This window comes from Prosopis cineraria, unplaced genomic scaffold (genome assembly GCF_029017545.1).
Source record: "Prosopis cineraria cultivar Desert tree isolate PC_DT_omini unplaced genomic scaffold, ASM2901754v1 PC3, whole genome shotgun sequence".
Lineage (NCBI taxonomy): Eukaryota > Viridiplantae > Streptophyta > Magnoliopsida > Fabales > Fabaceae > Prosopis > Prosopis cineraria.
Genome location: NW_026555334.1, coordinates 30,270,889 through 30,278,086, shown reverse-complemented (window position 1 = coordinate 30,278,086; position 7,198 = coordinate 30,270,889).

Below are 7,198 nucleotides of genomic sequence, written 5' to 3'. Positions count from 1 at the left end.
TAAAGGGTATAGGCTGGATTCATCCGTCCCGGAATCAATGGTTAACCAGTGCTTGCCATATAGGGAGCTGAGGGCATAGGAATCTTTAAAACTAGGATCAGGAATAGAAGTACTCGTATCTCGATCAAACTCTCTTTCCTTGTTCATAGACTGAAAGACACCAAGTCTGGCAAAATCCTTCAGTCTATAGTAGAACTAGGATAATAAGACTCTAATTGAGTTCAGCTAGCCTGTTGGCATAGCAGTAGTGAATCCTACTATCCATTTTCTTTGTGAATCATTCCGATGTCGCCTTCCCTCTTACACCTAGCAACTTTCTTTTTTAGTTACTTCTTTGCTTATATTTGAAGTTTTCCTGCTGCTTCACTAGACTTTTTCCTTTATAATCCTCCTGACCCTTTTCATCCCTTCCCTTTTCCTTGCGGTACCCTTGCTTACTTACTTTTACTTATAGGTCCCGTAATCCACTATCTGATAGATAACTAGAGCCCTAAGCTCAGTCTAGGCTAAGTTCAGGGAGCTTATTTAATTAAAATGAAAAAGGGTCTTTCAGTCTTAGCTCCAGCGGCTTTAGGAAGCACTTGAAGCGTGATAAAAGCCAATCCCTCTTGGGAGACTGATTGATGTCTATTCTTTTTCAATAGAAAGTCAGTGCCCCCTACCCTAAAGCTACTAATTCTTTACAAAACAAGATCTGTCTCGATTAAAAGCATCTCGTAGACAGGTACCTACTCGCAGGTAGTAGTAATATCTGCCGAGCCATCAAAATCAAATAAAAAGTAAACCAGAGCTTTGTTGACATCAGCTGTGAATCCAGGGATTCTTAGATAGAGAAGCAGCATGGAAGAAAAAGCTAAAGTTTTCCCGCTTACAAGAATCCTTTTCATTCTTCCGCAAACCTCTCTCTTTGTCTGTTAATTCGGTATCAATATATAGTATTCAGTATTCAGTCTCAAGCAAGAAAATGGATGTAGCAAGACAATGGATACTGACACAGATCAAAGAAGCACCGAAATGAGAAAGATAGTGTGCAGACTGTGTTACACGCTATGCTATCTTAGTACCAGACTGAACAAGACTGATAACAGAATATACTGACTATAGGATAGACAAGTAAGGCACGAAGAGGTGAACATGGAGCAGGCCAATCAAGATTAGCTGCTATAGATAGAAGTACCTTGATGGTGTTAAATTTCACTACTGGAGCAAATGTCTCCTCGTAGTCAATGCCATACGTCTGAGTGTACCCTTTCACAAGAAGTCTTTCTTTATACTAGTTCAAACTTCTATCTATATTGAATTTAAGAGTAAGGATCCATCGGCATCCCACAGCCTTTTTTTCCCTTGGGGAGAGTGGTGATTTCCCAAGTTTTATTCTCTTTCAGAGCTTCAATTCCTTTTCTATTGCCTTCTGGATCAAACATAGCTTGTTAAAATGATCCTGGAATCTTCATCTGTGAGCTATTCACTGCAAAACTCTACATTCTAGAGGATAAGTTTCCATATGAGACAAATCTTTGTATAGGGTGTTAAGCGCAAGTTCTTACCCCTTTTCTGAGAGTAATAGGCCAGCCCAACTCATCAGGATCCAGCTCTAGATTATACTCTTAGTTCTGCCTTGGGATATAAGGGACCCGGCTTGTCATCACCTTCTTCCACATCTTTCTCCATATTGTCTGAAACCACCCCTGTATTAATTAAAGCATTATTTTCCGAGTGTAGTTTCAGAGGTAAAATTGGTAGATTCCGATTCAGTTACGTCTGCTTTAGACTTCTCAAGTCTAGTTTCAGGGGTGTTAGTGGTATTTGTGGTGTTTTCAAATGGCTAGGTATTTCAAGTCTGGACTATGAATTTCCTTGAATGTTTTGTGATGTGATTGGGCTATCATGTGATGTAGGGATGGTAGGGACGGTTTGAGATGTCTCAATTTCAATATGACCCAAAGTTAGCCATTCCTCTACTTTCTCCAAGGTAATTTGGGATAATAGGCATCATCCTTATAAAATATGACATCCTTAGAAATAATGACTTTCTTGCAGGTGCTATGGGATAGTTAGTGGGGGATTTCCATCATCATCCCTTTATCAAGCCTTTCTAATTAGGTAGGTAGTTGAAAGAAAATAAAGGGCTAGGGATTTTCCCCTTTGGCTCTAACTTACATGAGTCTTCCATGCACATAATACGCGACTACACCACGGCTAGGGAAGTATGGATGAAGTTAAACCCTCTTTGTATAAGACTTTCTTTGCCCATGTAGGATTGGATCCTTTGGAATCCAAGGAATGAGGCGGGAAGCTCGAGTACCAGGAGACTACCTTGGCAGAGAGTATTCGCTCATGCATGCCTGTGGAAGTCAAGAAGCGCCAAAATCTTCTTTAAGAAGGGCAAGATTAACAAAGACATAGCCTTTCTCAACACAGCACTCAAATAGTGGTGGAAGACCTCAAGCTGGAAGTAATGAAAGGAAGTCTAGGGGTACCACAACGAAACCTCCAGACTCGATGGAAACCTACAGCTCTGGCTTAGCTTCGACTTGATGTGGACGAATCTGTAGATCAGAGGGGTGAGGCTACATGGGGAGGGCCCATCCGCAATGCCTTGACTAAAATGGGGGAAATGGGATCGGAGGCTTCATAAGGAAACTGGGATTTTGACCCAACACTTCGGTTGAATTAATGGGAATCCTTGACGGCCTTAAACTCTGCTGGGACTATGGGTGCAGGAAAGTCTTGCTTTCTAGCGACTCTACGGAAGCTTTGAATCTTATTACGAGAGAGTACTTGGGGAATCATCCTATGAGAAGCACTATAGACGATATTAGAGATCTCCTCGTGTGTGATTGGTCTCTTACCTACGAGCATGTGTTTAGAGAGGCTAAGACTTGTGCTAATTGCTTGGCTAATAGGGCTCACGAGATGCTTTCTGAGTTTACATTGATTCCATATCTGCCTCTTGAATGTGGGAACCTTTTGTCTACTGACAGATGCACCGAGCGACATGCTCATCTTTTTTTATTCTTATCTCTCCTTTGTCTATTACCTCTTCAACTACAAATTATAGGATAAATTCTTACTCGTATAGCCCAATTAATATAGTGTCCTTGCTTGTCCTTCCATTCATATCGCTTATCTAATCCCTTGTTTAGTCCTTATTACAGTGAGCCAGTGGGCAAGCGAGATAGTCACTATTAGATCTCCATATCAAGCCAGCCCAGTCTATATATTCATCTATCTTACTATGAGATTGGTTGCTGAGGGAAGCACTTCTATATGATCTATCTATGCCAGTTCTTTTCTCTTGCCAGTCCATCCTAAGTTATGCTCGCAAGCTTTTAGTGTTGATTAGTCATATTCTGAATTAGATGCTTTCTAGTTAACTTAGTTAAAGGGGACTACTCTACAAGGGTAGGGACCCATCCTGATGGATGAGCTGCTCCCTCTCCCCGAGTACTGCTCTAGCCCCTTTCTCACATTAGCTGCTTGCTTTACATGCTAAAGGCCTTTTGTTTAACACAAAAAGCCCTTACTTAATGTTCAGTTTGTCTACAGCTATGCCGAAATGAGGTAGGTCATAAGGTCGGTAAGGGATCAAAAGAAGTCCTGTTGCCCTGTCTTAAGCAAAGTGAGTAGACTGAAGGTTTATCCATGAGAGTGAATCGAATGGCCTATCCTAAAAGAGAATCCTGAGAGAAAGTTCAAGGCTGGCAGCAAGCGTAAGTGCAATTGCAATCCCTGTGTTTTTGTCCTAGATACCATTTTATTAAAGGCATGGGATCCCAAATCTACTTTTTTGAGGAAAGACTGTAAATTAGGCCTCGAGTGGCATGATTTATGTAAGAAACTAATTCAAATTGAATGATTCCCTTCGAGCCTAGTCAAAGGTAGTTGACTTATTCCTTGATAAAGGATGGAAGAGCCAATTCATAATAGCCTTTCTTTTCCCCTTATTTGATAGGGCTTTCGTTCCTACTTCGTAATAGCTTCTGCTCCCACTTTGTATGGTAGTTTAGTCCTTTCTTCCTTAAACTTTAAAATAATAATCAAGTGCGCCCGCGAGCTTTGCTAGCTCTTTTGGGTATTCCCACAAAAGGGGGATATTCTTTTTAAAAAACGTTAGGTGTGTAGCCCCAATTATATGAAGAAATAGCTATAGTCTATGAGTATCCGTTGATCAACTTAACCCTCAGCAGGACTAGGCCTTAGCCCCTTTGCTCGATTGACTTCTCGTTCCTCTATTTCTGATTCTGATGTCGAGTTAGTCCATTCCTTCGCTCATAAATACATAGTTTACTCCCTCTCGCATTGGTCAAGTGAGTCTGTTCCTTCCCTTTAACCTTTAACTCTGTTAGCGCTTCACTTTCTCATCGGTCAATAAGAATGAAATGGGGCCTTCCGACCCCTTAGAGCCGGGTACTTGGGATCAGAAAGGCTTAGGCTTGTTCTATGCTTTAAAAACTGAGCTTCACGACAATCCTTGAATTGGAAGGAAGAGAACCAGCATCTCTTCTAAGCTACGTGAGTGCGGAACATGCTCTCTTCTTGATCTCATCTACTTAGGCCATTGAGTCGATGCCTGCCATACCAACCCCAAAAGGATCAGTCCCAAGATGTCATTGATGAGTACATCAAGTTCGCGCTAGAAAAACCATACTCGTAGGGGCAATTCCCGCTTAGGTAGATCTACTTTGGTGATATACTAAAAAGAACCAATTAAGCTTTAAAACAGGGATGAAAGCTAAGAAAGGTCTCCTTCTCGGGATAGATGAGCTCATCTTGACTATAGTTCACTGGGATATTCTCTCTATCTATTCTATGGTGTATGACCAGGGTCTCCTATGACTACCACTTGAACGAGTCAATTGGAGGTTTTTATCAAACATCTTTTTTTTTCATTTTAATAGATAATTCCAGATCTTCAACTAAGGATCTTTGAAAAAAGGATTCAGGAAATCGGCCTTTCCTTAATAGTGATCGGGATCAAAGGCCATCGAAACAGATCTCTTACTGGCATACCGAAAAGCACAAAAAAAGAACTAATCCGGCCCGACATCCAGAAATGTTTTGATGTTTGAACATTGGCTCGAAGCCTTTGCGCGTAAAATTTTCATATATTGAGGGGGCTTCCGGCAAAGTACCAGGCGGTAGCTCCCGCACCCATTCCTGTACACATACACATGTTGGCATAGGTAGCTGTGTCACGCTAAGTAACTAATAGATTCTCTCTCAACGGGTTTCCCTTCCTACCTATGGTGTCTCTTTGGGAAAGAGGTTATTTTCTTCGATAGTCAGTACTTTTTTTCTTAGTTCTACATGATACTGGAATTGAATCTACTATTAAGGATTGTTAAAGGACAACTGGCGCAAGTCTGCAAAGATGATTGAAGCTTTCGTGAGTGGTTCTGTCGGATCTCTCATCTCGTTCATAGAGGAATCCTTCCCTGAAAGGTTCGCCATTTTTACCTCCCTTTAGAAGGAGGATTCCCGCTTCCATAGTAGCAGGCATAGCTATGAGGTACTGCTCGGTTCTCTTCTATCCTACCTACACCCCCTAATAGCCGTTCTTTCCACTATTTATAGATGTCCTTTTCAGACTATTTTTCTGCGTTCTTTCTCAAAGAAATGACGTACGTATAGGCACCATTGGTGGAATTCATTTCCACCACTAGAGAGGGTTAATCCCCCTCTAGATGGACTTGAGCATGGAGCAGATTACCAGGTGTAGTCTTGCCATGTGTCTAGGTGCATTTTGTCCCTAGGGCACTATCACCGGTTGATAGAACTTTCGTTTAACAATAAGGTGGTAACCACCCAAAGTATTGTCTCTACTATTTGATCAGTGGAAATACTAGTCAGTAGTAGAAACCATATGATCCAGCTAGTGATACAGTCGGACGCCATCCCTCACGTCCCATTAGGGGGTGGGTCAAGGATAATTGGTTCAAAGCTGTCACCTAGTCTAATGGTGTTACCTCCAAGTACTCTATTAACTCGGGATAGTCTCTTAGGACTAAGGTCAGCTTCGACCCAATGGCGAAGTAGGCCCAAAAGCCTACCTTACCCTCATTGCAACATTGATTCTGTTATAATGTGTGGTATCCTAACAGCTGACTCTACCAGATCAAGTTGGGTTCATACCTCAGAATTGAAGAACATCTAGTTCAGTTCTCAAGTAGATGATGGATAGGGCAATTAACAACATGTTGGTCATCAAGGGGACCAATCATTATTGGTCTTAATTCCTTATCTATCACCTAGCTAAACTTGTAGTTCCTTAGTATCATTATATCCCTGAAATTGGACGCTTTATTGTTTTAAGGTCCTTGGGATGGTTCTTATAATGTTATTAAGGACCCACATCAGGATTAATACTCTCGGTGTTGGGCTTCACTTCCAAATATACTATCTCTTAAAGTTTATGCCTACTTTCTCGGAATGTGCACACTAAGGCATCCTATAGATCCTTAACTAATCTATAGCAACTTAAGAGAGGATCGAATCATCTTCCTTCGGAAACTTAAGGTTCCAGAGTTAAGATCTCTAACTCTCTTCTGATTGTGGGGTCTTTTCTTTTCACAGCCTCCTGTCTACCACTCTGTGGTATCCAGTAGGGAATCAGTGTGAGAAGATCGGAGTCACAGAAAAGGTAAGTAACTATTAACATTACCTCTGGCTCTGAGGGATTGCGCTTCTGTGTCTAAGGTAACCTGTTCACTGAAGTTACTTGGTGTCCTATTGTGGTGCTATCTTCTTAGGTTCAACCATGCATACGATTTAAGAATCGAAGGAAAGGGTTTTGTTTTTACTTTCTACTATAAGAGTTTGTGCACAACATCTCTTCTCTTCCTTTGCCTTATAAAGTTGCTTGAGCCTATTGTAAAGAAGGGGGGCCTCAAAGCTGTACAAAAAGTACCAGCTGAACGTCTCGATAGATAAGTTCCATACACTACCTTTTACATTTTATGGCTATATCAGGAGATTGAAAGAGACAAGCCTAGATCAACCCTTCCTTCATTCCCATTGTAGAGATTGATTATCTGAGAGAGGCGTTACAGGCTTCTATTCAGGTTGGAGGAAATGGGAAAGGATGAAATAGCTGTCAGAATCTCTCTGGTGGACTGTTAGATAATAATCAGTCGTCTACCAAGGAAGTACCACTATCAGACTCCACGGCCCCAGGCAGAGCATAAAGCTCAACATG